The sequence below is a fragment of the Pezoporus flaviventris genome, unplaced genomic scaffold (assembly GCF_033815535.1).
Source record: "Pezoporus flaviventris isolate CSIRO_AGI_PZ_B2104156 unplaced genomic scaffold, CSIRO_AGI_Pfla_v1 ptg000023l, whole genome shotgun sequence".
Classification (NCBI taxonomy): Eukaryota; Metazoa; Chordata; class Aves; order Psittaciformes; family Psittacidae; genus Pezoporus; species Pezoporus flaviventris.
The window spans coordinates 15005763-15023448 of NW_026892571.1; the positions used below are offsets into that span (position 1 = coordinate 15005763).

The 17686-nt window shown below is 37.7% G+C and overlaps 1 long non-coding RNA gene across 2 annotated transcripts; it reads left to right on the forward strand.

The window, feature by feature from the left end:
• Nucleotides 1-54: 54 nt before the first annotated feature.
• On the forward strand, nucleotides 55-16967 carry LOC133271121 (uncharacterized). 2 transcript variants are annotated; one of them, XR_009744000.1, is made up of 4 exons: nucleotides 55-427; nucleotides 12776-12829; nucleotides 14731-14803; nucleotides 15740-16967. It is a non-coding gene; the product is annotated as an uncharacterized LOC133271121 (long non-coding RNA). The 2 variants fall into 2 exon arrangements; XR_009744001.1 differs by lacking the exon at nucleotides 55-427 and adding an exon at nucleotides 12245-12571.
• The last annotated feature ends 719 nt before the right edge of the window (nucleotides 16968-17686 follow it).

The following is a 17686-nucleotide window of genomic DNA, read 5'->3' on the forward strand; positions in this document are numbered from 1 at the left end:
CGCGGAGCAGCTTGCTTGGTGTGCAGAGCTAAAGGCTCTGGGGAGGAAAGAGTGAAGGGGGATGCGGAAGACCAAGAAAGTTTACTTTTAAGTTATGAAAGTAACGAAATTACACTTCACATCATTTTCTCGCTGTGTTCTCAAACATCATTTCCAGTTAGAAAATTTGTAGTATCTTTTGACATCACAGATTTATGCAGTTAAATTGTGACAAATTAAAGAAATCTCTATTACTTTGCCTGCAGTTCAAGTCACTGTATCTTGATTAGAATAGTGAGTTGGTGTGACAGGTTCACTGTTGTGAAAAGCGCTTGCTTGCATCACTGACATTACAAAATGGCTATAGGCAGTAAGGACACGTCATGAATGTATTTGGGCTGCATTTGGTAGAAAAGATCTGTCATGAAGGGGAACTGAAATTATCCTGGTATAAAAATTTCATCTTTTTTCATATCTTAAATATTGATAGAGTCTACTGATGCATGGCTTATTATCCATTTTTCCATCCAGCAACTCTATGTGCTTGAGATATGCCACTCATTAGCTATATTAGCTTTTTTGCTACAAAGGAAAGTTTTTTGTTTGGTTGTGTTCGTTTGTTTTATTAAGAAATGTGAAAAGGAGAGTTAAAGATCAATTTCAGTAGTCTTGAAGTGAAATAAATCTTCAGGTCTGTATCTTATTTGTTCTCCAGCTGTAAGCGATTTTCAGAGTGATTCGGTGCTCTTCGCTTCTCAGACACTGCAAATTTAGCAACTTTTGTTCCTCAAAGCACAGGGAAGTTCTTATATTTTTGTTGATAATTCAGAGATCAGCAGCCTCTTACTCACCCATGAATCATAGGAGCTAACTATAGGCTTTAAGATCCTTTTGTTCAAAGGTTATAACAGGTAAGTTTTACTCCATCTTGTGGACTCCAGCAGTATTTGGCTGTGTTTATAGGGAAGTAGAATCTAACAGCTTTGTTAGATTGCAGCTATCTTGCAGCTGACTGTATGAATATACCTCTGTTTTACCTGGGTAAAACCTGACATTGATTTTCTGACTTTTGCTATCCACCATTAGAGTCAGGGCAATATTGACTAGAGAAGCAAAGCAGAATTCTAAGCATTGAAGTAACTTTTTTTTCAATACATCTGCAGAATAGGGTATAAAAGTTTTGTGACTGAGAAAGTAAGAGCAAACCAAATCTCCTATTGACCTCTTAGTGTTGCTTCCATAAGAGAATGATGTGTCAGATGCCCCTTTACAGTCTTACAATTAGCTACTTTGTAAAACTATTTAGTGAAACCACCACATAGTGGATGATCATTGTTTCTTATGTTACTGTTGAAGAAACATTTGATCATTTTATTGCAGGGGCCTGCAGAAATCAAATAGGAAACTATACTGTGCATAAGAAATTTCCTGTATTTTTTTTGCTACACAGCCATATGGTTTGATTGTAGTTCCTTATTACTTTGGCCAAAATGACTTAAATGTTATGAATTCAGCCACTGAATGTGTTAAATGCCTCTTTCCACACTCTTCTTGTTTTAAAGCAGGCAGAAAGTTTTGTAACCTTGTAAGTGAGCCCTAAGTTAAAGGTTGGTTTTGTTTACCAAGTGTCTTCTTAAAGAGGAGAGAATCACATTTAAAATATTTAAATAACAATGAATTTGAAGAATATAGAAAGATTATTCTTGAAGGAGTCTCTTTTAATCAGGAAACTGTCCATTTAAGACAAAAGTCTGGCTAGCCAAAATGGAAGGTAGCTCATTTTAGAGTAGGAGAAGCTCTATCATTTGCATTTAGTGGTATTGAAAGGAATATTAATTTTCATGCAATGATACTTAGCAATACAATTTATTTGATTAATTCTTCTTTATCTTAGTTGTTTTTTTTTTGGGGGGGGGGGGGGATTAATGTTTTAAGAAACTTTTTTGCCATTTACCATTTCAAGTGAATCACACCCTTTAAATATTTAAAATCAGAAAAATGCCACTGTATGCTAAAGGGAGAACTTTCATGATTAGCTGTCAGTTATACCTTGCATTCCTATAGCATTTTCAATCAGCAAAACATAGATTACATTACAAATAAGCTAGTCAAGTTTTTGACCTTTAAAAAGGTAGTAGCAGTAAATATCAAATGTAGCTGTAGTTACAATAACATTCAAAACCTCCCCGAAACCAAGTGTGTTGTGTTTTTAACAGCATATTATAGAACATTCACGTGGCAATACAAGTCACAGTATTCAGTGAGAAAGATTCATTGTTTGGTGAGTAGAGCTGGATCCTCCAAGTTCTGAGCAGCCACTTTGTGCTAGGGTGAGGGCAATAAGTTATATATTAGCGTAGCTGATAGTGGTGCAACTGTCAAAGGTCATCTTCCAGTGATTACAGTGGCAACAAATACCAATAGAAATGTAGTATATGTATTGCTCTACTCTGAACTATTACCTGCTTTTATAGGATAAAACAAACAAAAAGAAAAGCTTTTAGTAGGAGTATAGTGGACTGAAAAGTGGAATATCTGAAAGCAAGTAAAAGCCCCACCGATTTTCCTTTTTTGTTGTTTAATATGTTTGTTGGCACTGTAGAAGAGAGGCAGTAAGCAGAACTACCCACTAGGTGACATCGCGGCACTGCTTTATTCACAGAGCAGCATCTAACATACAGCAAGGCCACACTGAGAGCAGATGACACGTTGTGAAGCTACCTGGGAAAAAACAAATAGCTCACAAGGTGTCACCTTCCCAGGTGCAGCTGTAAACACCAGGTCTTTATGCCAGCCTTAATAGACGTGGTTTAGACGTGGTCTTTAAGTGGTCCTCTGTTGAGAAAAGAACTGATGACAATGCAACAACGTCTCCTTGAAAGCTTTACTTTCTTGGAACAAAGTTTGTAAAATAGGAAAAGAAACGTTGTGGTGCTCTGTTGTACAAGCTGTGCTAGCAGAGATCCCTTGGGAAAAAGGAAGTAGTCATCCCACCAGCTTTTATAGGAAGTTCAACTTGTGACTTGAATATGTGTCCAGAATATTCTCTAATGTAATACTTGCTGTTAATGAATTCAGGGTCATTTCCCAGTTCTAGAGTCTGAGGTGGGATTATGAAATGATTAGTGTTTTACGAAAGATTTTCATACATTAACAGTTGTTATAGAACATTCCAAGCACTTCACAAGAGTCAAAAAGTTTGGATAAATGGCCTAATTTGGCTTAGGCTACATACCAAATCAGAAATCAGAGCACATCTGCTTGCATAGTGCAATTTAGAGACTTGATGACCTGTGTGACTTTGGGTTACATTTTTCACGGCTTGTGTGTTTTGGGTCTTCTTCTTGGCTCTCACTAGCTTGGCTTTATTCTGCTATTGCATGCAGACAGTTACGGATCAAGTATAAATTTGAAGGTTTTATAGAAGTGCTGTAAATTGACTCGACTGAGGGGCATAGGGTCAAAGGAATTATAAATGTTATGACAGGCTGAATCCTAATACGAGATGAATGCAGCATCTTTGAAATTTTTTGCTACTTAATGCAGTTTTCAACTAACACACATGAGAATACTTACATAGGACTTAATTAGATGAAGAAATGGGCTCATATCACTCAGTGTAACAGAAATGTTGCAGATTGCAGAAGAAAGTGTTGTTAGATATACATATATATATGATAAGCCACTGAAATACATTATATAGTCCCTACATGAGCCTAGGAAAAAAAAAACGTTGTTAGTTTAGTCATATATTAAAAAAAAAAATAATAATTGGAAGTTCATTAAAAATGTGTTATCCATGAAGGTCAAAAAAAATTCAGACTTCGACTTAAAAGACAATTTCTGCTTCCTTCAGTAACATGGCATGATTTGCTATATCATGGCTACAAAAAATCCTGAGGCAATCACTTTATCTGTGGTGAGTGGTTCCCAGTATTTTCTTCCTGCCAAGTACCCTTTTGGCATCCAGCTACACTTCCAGGTTTTTCTTCTTCCCTTCCTGCCCAACCAGATACAGACTTGGTTCTAGGCTCCACAGTAACTTTCTGAAAAGCTTTGGAAAGTTGCAAGTTCACTGGATACAATAGAGATGTGTGCAGGATGATTTGAAAGTTACTAAATAATGGTATTATAAGAATAGCAGAGTTTAAGAGGAGTTTAATTTTTTGCACATACCAGATAACAGTGTTTTGCTGCTCCGGTAAAAAGGAGAAAAGAGAAATTAGACGGAAGGATGTTTAGTTTCCTACAATATATTGAAGTGGTAAGTTTCTTCTCCAAAAGGAATACTGAAAGACTCTTTTCCATTTAAGATTCTAAAGAATATTTAGGTGCTTGCACACAATTCTGGTGACAATATGCTTGTGCGTCTGAGGGCAGAGTGTGGCACAAACTGGCTAACTCTCCTCCACAAGTAGTTGAGGTGTTGCAACTGAGTAACATCTGTAAGGTGCAGGGAGCCGGCAGTTGGAAAAGATTGCAACAGGTAGTGTGAGAAGTGCAGCTCCTGGCTTGCTTGTTACCTTCTCAGTGAATGACACTGCATCCGAATTACTAAGATATCTGAAGAACCTAAACTGAAGTCGGTACATCTTTATCTAGATTTTTTCATTGCTTTAAATAGAAACAATATCTTCTCTACCTCGTTTCTTTTCTCAGAGCTTTTGTCTTTGCAGAGCTGTAACTAATAGTTGATTTGCCACACTTAAGGATAGACCCTTTGATTCAATGGGAATTTTTATGGGGGTAAAAAGGGAAAAATGAACTAGGTGTTTTACAGATGTGAACAAGCACCTTAGTTTTTGACAGAATGAATGGGAAACCTAAGCTTTTGAATAATGCAAATGTGTAGCTCAGTCAGCTTTACTGTTTCTGTGTTACCAGTTCCCCTTACGTTACAAGTTAGCTAATTTCTCTTAAGGCCTTTCCATATGTCAGGAGTAAGACGCAAGTTAGATGTTAACAGTTGGATTGCTTAGCAATCTCTCACCAAGAATCCTTTAGGAATATCTTCACTACTCCATTTGAGGGAATTAATCATACATAAGCATCTCACCTTTGGAAACAGAACTGAAAAACTTAAGGCACTAGTGACTCAAGTGGTTTAAACTAATCTAAGCCAGGCCACTGGAGTGTTGCTGTTCTCCTTTTCCTCCAGCTGTGTGTTCCCATTTCTTTGCAACAGTGCTGCTCCTCATATGACCTCTTGATAAGCCAATCAAAGGTTAAAAATGTCAGGAAATAAAAGCTGTAGTTCTCTAGCAGCCTAAGACAATCTAACTGCTGGCTGCTTTCTTGCTGTCTCTTGCCTCTGGCCAAACCCTTTCCCTGACTCCCTTGGTCACTGGGTTGTTGAGCCATTTCAGTGCACTGACTTGGCAGAAAACTAATACAACAAAAGTGAACAGCTTTTGTGCTGATTTAATGCACTGAAATGGCTCATATTTTCCAAATTGTGTGTTGGAAGAATTGCTTGGTGTATGAATGTCCTGTACATCCCCCAGTTTTCTGCCTGCCCTGAGTTCTTCACAGAGACTCCACGTGGCAGATTAGCAAAACAGATGACAGCCTTACTGCAGGAGTTTTTTTTCTTAAACATCCTTCTTTCCATCTTTTGTCAATCAGAAGCATCACACCAGCAGTAAATCCATAGGGAAAAAAGACCAGAATTAGAAAACGAAATCATTACCTTGCAAAATCCCCAAAGCTTCTAGTAACCAATGGATTAGGGACTTTGTGATTAGGAGTTGCATCTGAGGTAGCTATCTTTCGATAAAGAGAAGAAAGAGGAAACATGATCTGAGTGTAGAGTGAAGGTTTATATGCCCAGAACCAAGCCCTGCCCCGAAGCCTTCAGATGATTATTCTTTCAAATCTGTTCTATTTCAATCCTCAATATATACTCTTCCTGACTTATACTTTTAACCTTGAACACTGGCATATGTAACTTTTTTCCTTAAATCCTGGGAAATGGAGCAACCAAGGAAGCACTACAGGTTTTTCAGTTAGAAAAAAAGAAATAAAAAGTAGAAGGGTCTAATAATGCCAGATAGTATGCTACAGGTGTCATTAACTGCAATTGCATGCCATGGCCAATTTCTGTTGACATCTCACCTCCTGTAATACAGATCTCTCTAAACTATCTCATATGATCAAGAGAGTTCCTTTCTCTACAGAAAGCCTCCTTCCTTGGGGTGAACTTTAAAAGCATACAAAGATGAAAGTTACAGAATTTATCAAATGGTGAAAGAGCCATAATTTATAACAACAAGGGTGGCAATAAAGAAGCATAATAATGGCTTGAATGAAATGAAGTGGAGAACATTAATCTTTTTGGGTGAAAGTTGTTTGAAATTTCGGGCTGTGTGAAAGAAAGAGATCTCTAATTGAATTGCCACTTTGTGCAGGTGGGGAGACACAGACACCTCCGGTAGATGGCTGTGTGCTGTTAACAGAGAGCAGTAATTGGCACCCAGCTGTTCAGATACACTGTGTTGCCATCTTTCCTTTTCCTCTTTGTTCTATTAATTCTAGAAGATACTACACCTTGCCCTGACTGCTGCTTGTAAATACGATGTTACTAACAGTAGCAACATGTTCTGGTCAGGTATTTAAATAATCTCTTTTAAACCAAAACCCCAAACCCTCATCTGAATATGGCTTTATTGACTGGAGCAGGGGAGAAATATGTGAGGCCCTAAAATAGTAACAAAGGCTGAAGTTAAGCAGATTTGTTTTTTCAATAAACATAAACCAAACATATTTGCTTAAAAAAAGTATAATAAGAACAATAAAAAATCCTGTCATTCTCTGCCAATTACTATTTCAGGCTGTGATCCTGTCAGATTGCATAAGCTCCAAACTCCAGTACTGCCAGGATATGCTGGTATCGATCTCCCTTGAGTCAATGCTTTCTAATGGTTTAGGGCATAAGGCCACCCAAGGCTCTAACTATCACATAATGCTGAGGCCCTACACTGGTCTTTAACTGTTTCGGGGTTGCCATATGCAGCCTGTAAATAATGAAGGAAAAGATCTCTTTTGTTTCACAGTATTGTATTGGTGTGTTACCTGTGCTGTCTTGGACCTCTTAAAAAAGGATGGTATTTCAGGTGCTTCTCCAATTGCTCTAAATATGATGTTTTTTGCTGGTCAGGAATCCAATTCTAGGATGAGAAAATCTCGGTTTTACTATTACTGTTTTCTTTATTTCTGAAAAAGACACAAGTGATTTTAGGTAAAGGAGAAAATCTGGACATGCTGTTGAAGAAGATGAGTAAATGGGATATAAATGCAGTCACAGTTGGCTGCATTTTAGCTGTAAATTAATAAGTCATTAAAGAGTTGCATGGAGTCAGAAAACTAGCTGGGTTTGGTTTTGGAGAAAATATTGTGTTTATATGTAAGACAAATACTACTTGATTAATAAACTTCATGGTTCAATACTAAGTCGTGCTGCATTTTACTCAGTTGAAGAAGCCTTATGGCTAAGACATGGGAGAAGGAATTACAAGATCTTTGTTCTATTCCCAGATCTGTGGTAGTTTATTTATATCCTAATGCTCATATTGTTTATGATTCAGAACTTTGCCTTAGCTTGCTTTCTACAGCATAGTCACTATCTCCCTTCATTTTGTCTGCTCAGACTGCAGGCTGTTTGGAATGGGGATTTCTTATTGCATTACTAAATGCATATATCATGTCTGGCACAATCAGAGCTAATGTGGTTTGGGAAAGTAGATATATATTTAATGCTACTGTTTAAAAAAAAAGACTGTAAAGTGCTGCTGCTGAATTGGAGTGCTTCCAGTTAAGGTTACTCTTATGTCTGGTCATAAAGAAAATGTTTCACAATGAAAGCTATAAATTTTCATTAATAAAACCAACTAAATTTGCCAGAGGCTTCTAACTTCAGCTCATGACACATCTTTGAAAGTAAAGCACCTCAGTTATTTGTTATTTGTAGAGGCTGAGCTGCATAACCCATATGTGCTTGAGAAATGGTGTAGGTATGCTGGATCCCAAAATAAGCAGGAGGAATAAAAGGAAAGACAGCAGCATTTTGTCCTGAACAGACTGGATGTGAGAGAGTAATTAGAACATATTTGAACTTTTTGATAGTGCAGCTGGAGAGTACTAGGACTGTATGATAACAGAGGAAAGTTTTTCCTTATATGACTGATTTATTGTTCTCTCACCATTGTGCATGTATTTTATAAAACCCAATTAAAGAAAATCCAGTTTGATTGCTAATACAGGCATTGCCACAATTTTGGCATAAACCCGTTAACTTTCTTTCAGGCTAGTCTCTGTTTAGTGCAGATACAAAAAGTAATGGAACTGTGGATCTAGGTGGCAAGAAAACTATTTTAAAAACTAATTTCTGATATAGATCTCTCTTCATTTGACTGACACTCTGTAGCACTTTCTAATTTCCCACTTCTTTTTAAATGCTATTTTAGATCAGGATCAGAGCAGTGAGCTGTTTGAATTCTGATTTTGCTCATTACATAAAGTTTAACTTCTAGAGCAGCTCTGAGATGCACTGAGCAGAGAGTCCAAAGGAAAATACCTGCTTTGTGGCTAAAACATCTCTGACATTTATTAAATCTAGTCTTGTGATAGACTGGAGGTAGATCTGAACTTTGGGCCTCAGAATACTGATCACAGTTCTGCTTTTTGTGTTCATCTTACTCCTTTGTGTTCCCTAAGTGAGCAGTTGATGGTGTTATGGTCACACTGTTTTCTTAGCTAAAATTTATATTGCTTCCTGAAGATGAACTTTGCTGGCATTAACTTAAGATATGATGCCTGCTATTAGAGGAGGAAACAAATAAACATAATGTGACCAAGGGATTTTAGATCTTGCTAGTCAAAATTTCAGTCTCTGCAGTGAATAGTGGATAGGACATCTCAATCTCTTTAAGTAACAGTAATTTATACTCATGAAGAGGACAGAAGCTACAGAAGGCTGGTAAGAACTTGCTTTGGGAAGGTTCCTCAGGATAAGAACCTTCTTCATGATCATAACTGCGAGGCTTACTGTTACTTTTATTCAACATTCCAGCAAACCTTTATTGTCCAGGCTGGATGTGGAGCACTTTAGGTACTAGTAGTGGAAAAGTGGAATGTGATAAACTACAACATGCACTGCTATTAGGGACTATAGGAAGCAGAGATGAAATTAGGGGTGATAACAAATTGTGAGAAATGAAAAATCCTCAGATATTTTCCTGCATAGGTTTCTGTGGTACATGTTTTGTATTAAATCCTGTATTAAGCCTGAGCCACTGTGCTCCTCCCTTCATTTTCCCTGTGTTGTCTCAGCTGCTCATCTGACACTACCATAAGCTGATTCATCTGGCTAAGTGAGGAGAAAAGTAACCCCCCAAAAAGCCCTCAGTATTTTTCTTCTGGCTTTGAGAGCTGAATCAACTCACTGAGGGTCAAATGAGTGGCAGAGTCAGTGCAAGGCTGAGAACATCTAATTGGAAGAGGAGCTTTTTCTCTCCGTGGGAAATTACAAAGCACTTCAGTTGCAGGGCAGGATTTTTTGTTATGAAATCAAAAATCTAAGTGCAATCCTTTTGATTTTTAGTAAGTCTCTCCCTCTCACAAATTAGAAACCTTTTGAATTTTCCTATATGCATTCTTTTTAAAACATGTCAAATATTAATTAGTTGGGATTTTACATTTTTCTTCTCTGTTGTTAGGAGACCATCAATACATAAATCTAATCTTCGTGAATCATGCAAGCTGGCAAGCACAGCTTCTGTATTTGCTTCAGTTACAGCAAGCAGTGTTCCATAGGTGGCACTTAACAATATTCTTAACTGTAGCATATGCTTCGTTTTGCTGATTTGAGTGGTTTTGCTTAGGAACGAAATGGACAGAATTTGACCCTTGATAACCCAAAAAATGAGGCACCTGCAGAAATGCCATGTTCTCATTTTTGCGGGTCTCATTCTGCTTAGCTGGTTAGGCCTGTTAATGAAGTGTCTGATTTTAATGTCACTGTCTACACAGACACACTTGTCTTTCTCCTTTGACTGTGATAGTTTCCTGCTATACTGCAGAGTCTGATGAGAATTCAGCTGCTGTGAGGAACGTGTGGCACCAACACTGTGCTGTGACTCAGCAGCTGGCAGGTAGCCTGACATATTTGCTGAGTAAGCTGTTATTCCCGAGTTTGCAGTTGAATGGCTTATATTTTGTTGGGAAAATTAATACAGCAATATGATTGTGGCTTTTGGACACATTTCTCCTACCTCTCATTTATCTGCTGTTTTAGTACCAGCCTAGTGTAAGGATTTAAAAGCAATGGTCTCCTTTTCACCACCTGAGAATATCACATAAACCTGTTTCTCTGAGGTATTTCTGACCGATACGCTGAATTATAAAGGACAAAGAAATAACCTTATGTTCTGGGGTTTGTTCTATTATGATAATAGGAAACAGGAACTATGCCTTTATAGAAGTAGCAGGTTTTGCTGGACTGAATTTTTGTCTCTCACAATTCCCAGACCTTTCAGTACTAAATAGAGTGAAATTTATTTTGTACTACTTGCAGAAAGACTACGTTATAATATAGGAAATAAAATACAGATGTTACAAGGTTCTACATTTTCTGTTTACCCTGATACGTTCAATTTTAATTTGAATTTTGACATGTTTTAACAAGGCATGGGAATATCTTAAAAAAAGCTCAGTCTGCTGCTACCTCCACATTGGCAAAGAAACTTAGGAAACACAACCTAGGAATCTTTATTTTAATATAGATCTGAGCATACAGTTCATTACTGTCACCAAGACACTCAGTTTTAGCTTGACTTAAATGTCAGGAAATATTATTCAGGTGTGGAATACACCAAAGATCACAGCTAACGGGTCTGTTGAATCTTAATTAACAAGGAACCATGTAAAACTCAGAACTAAGACAACAACCCTGACATTCTCTGCTCGGCTCTGGGCATTTGTTGCTGACTTTGATCTCCAGTGGTAATCTCCAAAGAGCTCTGATTCTGGCTCACTTAAAACCTGGCTTTACTTTCAAACGCTGCCTGGTCAGTCATTATTACCAAATAACTGGAGGGACTACAACCTCATAAAAGGCACTTTATTTCCCATTATGAGACTTAGAGATTAGGTAACAACATTACATAAACCAAAGCTCGTTTCTTCTCTGCAGCTCCGTTTACTCAGTGTTAAATATATTGTGTGCATTGAAACTGTAGCCTGTATTTTTAACAAACAGCAGGCTTATGTTTAGGAAATAGCACAATATTTTTAAAAGGTACAAACAAATAGTTGTGAAATGGACTAACGCAGCATCCTTTGCTTGAGGTAAGGCCACAGTCCACATCATAGTTAACGGGCTCATCCGGCAGCTTTTTATTCTAGCTCTTCTTCTTTGATATTTGTTCTTGGCAGGATTATTTCTAATTAGATTGTTCCTGTTCCTAATCTTAGAAGGGACACACACAGGGAGTGAACAAGCAGACTTTGTAGCTCATGCATCTGAACTGCAGCTAATAAAGTGCAGGCTCTTGCTGAAACCAGAGCTAATATTACCTTTTGAAGAAGTCCACTGTCACCACTAATTACACAATTTCCCTTTATTATATGAGGACGCTATGGGAGAGATCTGTGAAAGGCTCTGCCTCAAACTTCACATTATTGGGACGTTCATTATGGTAAAGTTTACGAATTTATGGTATGACCTGGAAAAATATTTGAGGCACTCAGAACTCTGTGGTGAGTTCAGCTTTTATTTGAGACAGACGCGTTCAGTGTTATCACGTACTTACGTGAAGTTTTATGGGCACCATATCACCTGTGTAATAAAAAAATTATTGGGATACTGGAATCTGTTTCTTTCTTCTGATACTTCCAGAATAAAGTATTATGAAAACCAAAAAACTTATATCAGACAAGATGGAAAATACACTCATGTTGGTATTTAAACACAAAGCAGCTCCAAGCCTATTTTTTCATTTCTATCTTGAGTTAGTAAAACCATTACTGGTGTTTTCTAGGCAGGTATCTGCCTAAATCAATGAACTAGAATACAGATTTGCGTGAAGTGCTGCAGAAAAAGTGCCCCAGGGAACCCTCCTGAATACGTACACGACGACCTTGTTGGTATGCATTCTGTTGAAGTGTTATGTTCTGCTAGGACAAACATGATAAACGTTTATGGCATGATGAAAGTGATGCTTGGGGAGGATGAGGCCAACTTACAGAGTCGGTTTGTTAACATTTTGTTTGGCTGTAGCATACGAACCTTGTTTTTGTTACTGAAGCTTATGTAGGAATAGGTGTGGGAGATCTGGGTCAGTACTGAATTGGTGTTTTTATGCAGAATGGAGCTGATACAAACTTGTAATTTTCAGTCTGTAGGAAGTTCTGAATGCTGTGGTTTGTTTTCAGCTCAGGATAGGAAGCAATGCACTTTCAAAAGCAAGTCCTGAATGCAGCTTTGTTTAAATTGGCACACTGCTGGCAAAAATTGCCTATAATAGCACAACATAATTTTTCCAATGGCTGCTTTGCTATGTAAGACTTTATTATGGTGCATTCTGGACACGTTCAGGTATGTCCTCTGTCCTTTGGGAAACAAAGTAATACCATTGTCACAAAATACACAGAGTATTATGAATACTGTTAATTTTACTTCTAAGGTTTGGTAACATGGTTACAAATAGCCCTTTTACCTTGGACTCGCTTTCCACATTTTGGAGTGTAGACTCCATTTAATGGTCAAATTGATTTATTTTCATTACCATTTTTTTTTCAGTGTTTGCATGAAGAATATGGAGGAGTGTAACACCTGCATCATGATACCACTCTGGTAGGTCTGCTCTAAAGGGGAAAGAAAACAGATCTTGTCCCAGAACTCATCATCTGTTTGGGAAGTTGTGCTGGGGCACAGTCAGTCAGTCACACTGTTCCTGTTACAGCTTCACTGGATTTATAGTTTATGAGTTTGGGCCCAGCTTTGTGCCTGCAAAACCTGCTGAGAACTGCTGCCCAGTCGTATTTCTCTGATCCATTGTCCTGTGCAGTTCTTCAGTGAAGTGGATGTCCTGAAGCCCTTGTGGTTTGAATAACTGTGGAGGAGCAAGCAGAAATAAGTACTAATGATTTGCATTTCACTCAGCTCTGAGCAAACACAGACTGGATACTCTAAAGGCCTCTAGAGAAGTGTTAACATAGCTGTTAATGACTGACAGAAAGCTTTGTTAATTGTTTTCCAGTTAACTGATTCAGGAGATTCTGAAAGAAGGTAAGGAATCACAGTCTGTGTTTGCACACACAAATAGATATGACAGGAGCAGATGACTTAAGAGGATGAAGGACGGATGTGCAACAGGAGGATACCACGTGTGTTCTCCAACTCTTTAGAGGTTGAATATATTTTCAGCCAAATAAACAGAGTCTGAAACTTATTTATACTAATCAGTGCATTGATTCTTGTGATCAGATTCCAGCTAATGCCAGTCCATGTCACTGCACTGAAATCGATAACATCTGCCTTGGGGCAGATCTTCAGATCAACTCAACCAGACCAATTGCACCAGCTTTCCTAGAACTAGCAGTTGCATCAGCTGCAGAGTGGCCCATTCATGTGGCTCTATGAACCAGCTGTTGTCTGTGTGCTTCCTTTTCACAATGACAACAAACTGGTTTAGTGCTTTGAAAAGAACCACATCAGTCTGCGAGACTGCATCTTAGGAACCACAAGCAGTGAGTTGGCCAGCAGATCAGATACAATTATGTATGTAATATTGGGTTGGCTGTGCTATATATTAAATAAATATATAGCATGGACTTCAATAGGTTTTATTTTGTTGGGCTTTTTTCTTTTTGAGGCTTGTATGGTTTGAATAACAGCTTTGACAGAAGAAATTTGATTATAAACCAGAGAGAGGTAGTTATAGGCCAAAAATAGGTGGTAAAAGACACCTCTTTGCTTAGATTATGGGTTCTACTGGTAAAAAAAGATTCTTGATTTTGTAGTCTTTAACTTCTGTTTATCTGGATCAGACTTCTTGTGCTTTTGTTTTTAAAGAAAACAATTCTTGACTGCTTCCTATATGATGGGATAATGTGAGTTATTACAATGGTGAGAAATAGAAATGAAGAAAAATGAAGATGGATGTGCTGACTTGTATGATTTTTTTGTTGCTAAGGCAATGATTTACATTATTTTCTATGACATTTTTATCAGTAAACATTATTTAAAATTCTTTAACAGCTCATTCTGTGACACTATACAGTAACTACTGTATTTCCTCTGGCAGTCACTGTTAATTCAGCTGTGCATTAATCCACCTGTACTCAATACGTTTGAATGAGAGCACAGTACGACATGCATGGTGATTTTCCCCAACATGTTGGCACATTCATTCACTGATGTGTGTCTCAGCCTCTCACAGGGTTCTGTAAGAATAAATGGCTATGGAATGTTGATGGACATTCACCAGTTGTCATGATGATCATAGAAATATAAAATTACCTGCCTTGTGAACTTAAGGAAGAACTGGTGCTCAGCACTGTTTATCGTACATACACGTTAGAACGGAAGGGTCAGAGTATCTCTACCATCTGCTTGTGCTAGAATTCAAGCTTTGAGAATAAGATTAGTGAGAAGTTTCTCAATGACTGTTTTTAATGGTAGGATGGGTTTTCAATCTTTTTTTTTTTTTTGTGACTACTGGTTATCTTCTAATTCTCGTTGATAAATTTTAGGAGACTGAAAATAGCATTTGTTCAACTGGTGTGCAGGAAGTGTGATTTGGTATATCCAAGCGGCTTTTAGATGGTAGGTGCTTATAGATAGTAACACAAGAGTTACATTAACTTAATTTTACTTTATTTAAGCAACAGTGTAAGATGTAAATACTTTGTCAACTGGCTTCCGAGGAAGAGGAGATGTACGGCCCGTAATATGTTTCATTCATAAACCCATAGAAACATGGCTTTTCATCGCAGACTTTGTTTTCCTACTACTGCATATCTTAATCTTTTATCTTTTAATGTCTTTTGTGTATTCTGCCTGTATTTATAGAAGAGGTCATTCACTTTAGTCCGTGACTGCCAACTCTTCCCTTTAAGAATAGATTATTGACCATTTTCTAGTGCCTTCAGTATTATAAAATGTTTCTTTAAGTTTGCTCTTGTGGAATAAAAGAATTAAAAAATCATTTCAGTAGGGCTGGCTAAAGTCTGTAAGTCACATATTATTTTAGCTTTTTATCTTATTGAATTCAGGAGGTGAAAGTGACAGTAATGAAAAGTCAGAAAGGGGAGAAGTGGATCAATATATTGCTAAATTCTTATTGAAATTCTCATGCTTAGACTGTTCTGGGTGGTTTTATTTCTGCTTAACATTTGCTGAGTAAAAGTCATTGCCCCAGAGACGCAAGATTTATTGACACACAGAGATGAAAATGATTAGCTAAAAGGTTTCTGCACGAAGAGAATCAGAATCAGCTGAAACACTACAGTGTGGCTCATGTGCAGGAGTCTGAGCTATTTGAAATAAGTCATTAATGGTCAAAATTATAAGCTGAGCTTGTCAGTATTATACCAATTGTTCATTCTTTGCTTTCTTTGCAGGAGACCTAACATTCTGAAAAAAGCTTTATTTATGTATCTTTGTATTTCTGTATTCTATATACGAACGCTTGGCTTGTTAGAGTTCCTAAGGGCGTTGTATTTTCAACAACTAATTTAGTACATGTTTGTTTATTTGCAGATTGCAGCTTTCCAAGGACTGACTTTATGGAACGTTACTTCAGTGCTGACAGTGTTAAACCTCTGTGGCTCTATATTCTGATTCATTAGGAATCATCCTCATTCATTTTCCATTTTAGTTCATAATCCACAGACTAGGAGTATCGGTAAAGCCTGTTTAGCTTTTCAAACATCTGGGAGGTGTTAGCATGATTTGGCTTATGGTGCTTCTGAGTCTGCAGGAAGTACTAGGCAGAACTCTGGCTTTTTGGCCTACTGAAGAGCAGGTTGTGTCTTCAGACTTGACTTTCTCTTGATTTTGGACAGGCAGAGTGTAGCAATGCCTGCAAAGTTTAATTGACAGACAGCTCAAGTGGAAATACCTGTGGTTCAGTGCTCTCAGAAGTCAAATATAGGGAAAAAATTGTTTTCTAACTGGGCGGCATTCAAAAGAACTTTCTGATCTCACTAATGCTGCTTACAGTTCACGTCACTACACTTTTAGTGGTAAACTCCAGGAGGCAACACCTCTGATTCCTTCATCCAGTGGCTGAATGGACAATCATCCTTACACATGGTCCTGAAGAAAACCTGTGGTAGTCTGTAAGAACACACTGTTCCCACCCCTAAGTGGCACAAAGGCTGCAAAGGGGCTTCTCATTGCAGAGGCTGGGATAAGAACAAGGTACTCAAAGCTGTGTTAGGGTGCTGGTGGTCCTCAGAATCTGAACTGGGCTTCAGGAAGGAGATGTTTTGCTGCTCAGCTTCTTGTGATCAAAGGATGGGGCTTTATGTGTCTCACTGTTTCTCCTTATTGAATCTGGAATGTTCTAAGCAAAACTTGCTAAATAAAGAAGATTGAATACAACTCACAATTCAGAGAAAATGAGATAAGAGATTACTGAACACCAGACAAACATGGAAGTATTGAATAATTATGTAAATTGTTGCAGGAAATGTTGTATGAAATGTAATTGCAGGTTTCATGCACGTTTTAAAGCTCTGAGCAGGTTTTGTTTTCAAATAGAAATGATTAAAGATAATTTTTCAATACTTTCACATGATTAATGTAACAGGCTGATTTTTCTTTGAGTACGTCATAAATACCATCCACATTGGTGTGCTAATATATGGAGAGTTTTATTGCTGCAGCGCTTTATGAAATTATTCTTTTGGAAATTATAGATAGTCAATGAATAATTCAAGGGAAAGAATAACCCAAAATCTAATAAATTCTGTGTATGATTGAACTTTGACATTATTCCAGTAATGTGTATATACAAACCTTGCTGTTATTCTGGAAACATAATTCAAGTAGAGCTTGATTTTTATGAGAAGAGATGGTTTCACACTTGTCTGAGAAGAAAAGTGACAATTATTAACTAATAGATAACCTGAATACCCATCATCCTTTCTTCTGTTTCCAGAGAAGTAAGGAGCAAAAGATCTAAATGATAAATTGTTGAGGAAATATTGTATTTTTGCCAGGGATTCAAATTATTACAACAATTTCTGGGAGTTTGAAAACACTCCTGTAAATCAGAAAATGAAAACCCTTAAGGAAAGCCATGTCTTACAGGATTGTAACAACATTGCTGTGCTAGGCACAAAGAAATCATAAAAACAGAGATGGCAGCAAGTGCGGAATGGCCCAGCTGGAATGGGAAAAAGGAGTAGTGTGAATCCTAAAAGCAGCCATATGCTTTCCTCTCTTTGCTACTGTGCAGAAAGTAAAGGCGTGAGGCAGAGGTGGTTACCTCTGGCAATGGGAAGAATGGTGTGGATTAGACTGAGCTGGGAAAAACTGGGGCAAGTAATGAGAGAGACTGGGGAGGCATCCTGCTTGTGTTTCTTTTGTGTACAGCTGCAACACTTAGTTTCCTGTTTATACTGAATTACTGGGCTAGGTAAAATAGTTCATAAACTCTAATGCATGGTGTAGACTGGTGTGAGAGTCCCTGTCACTAAC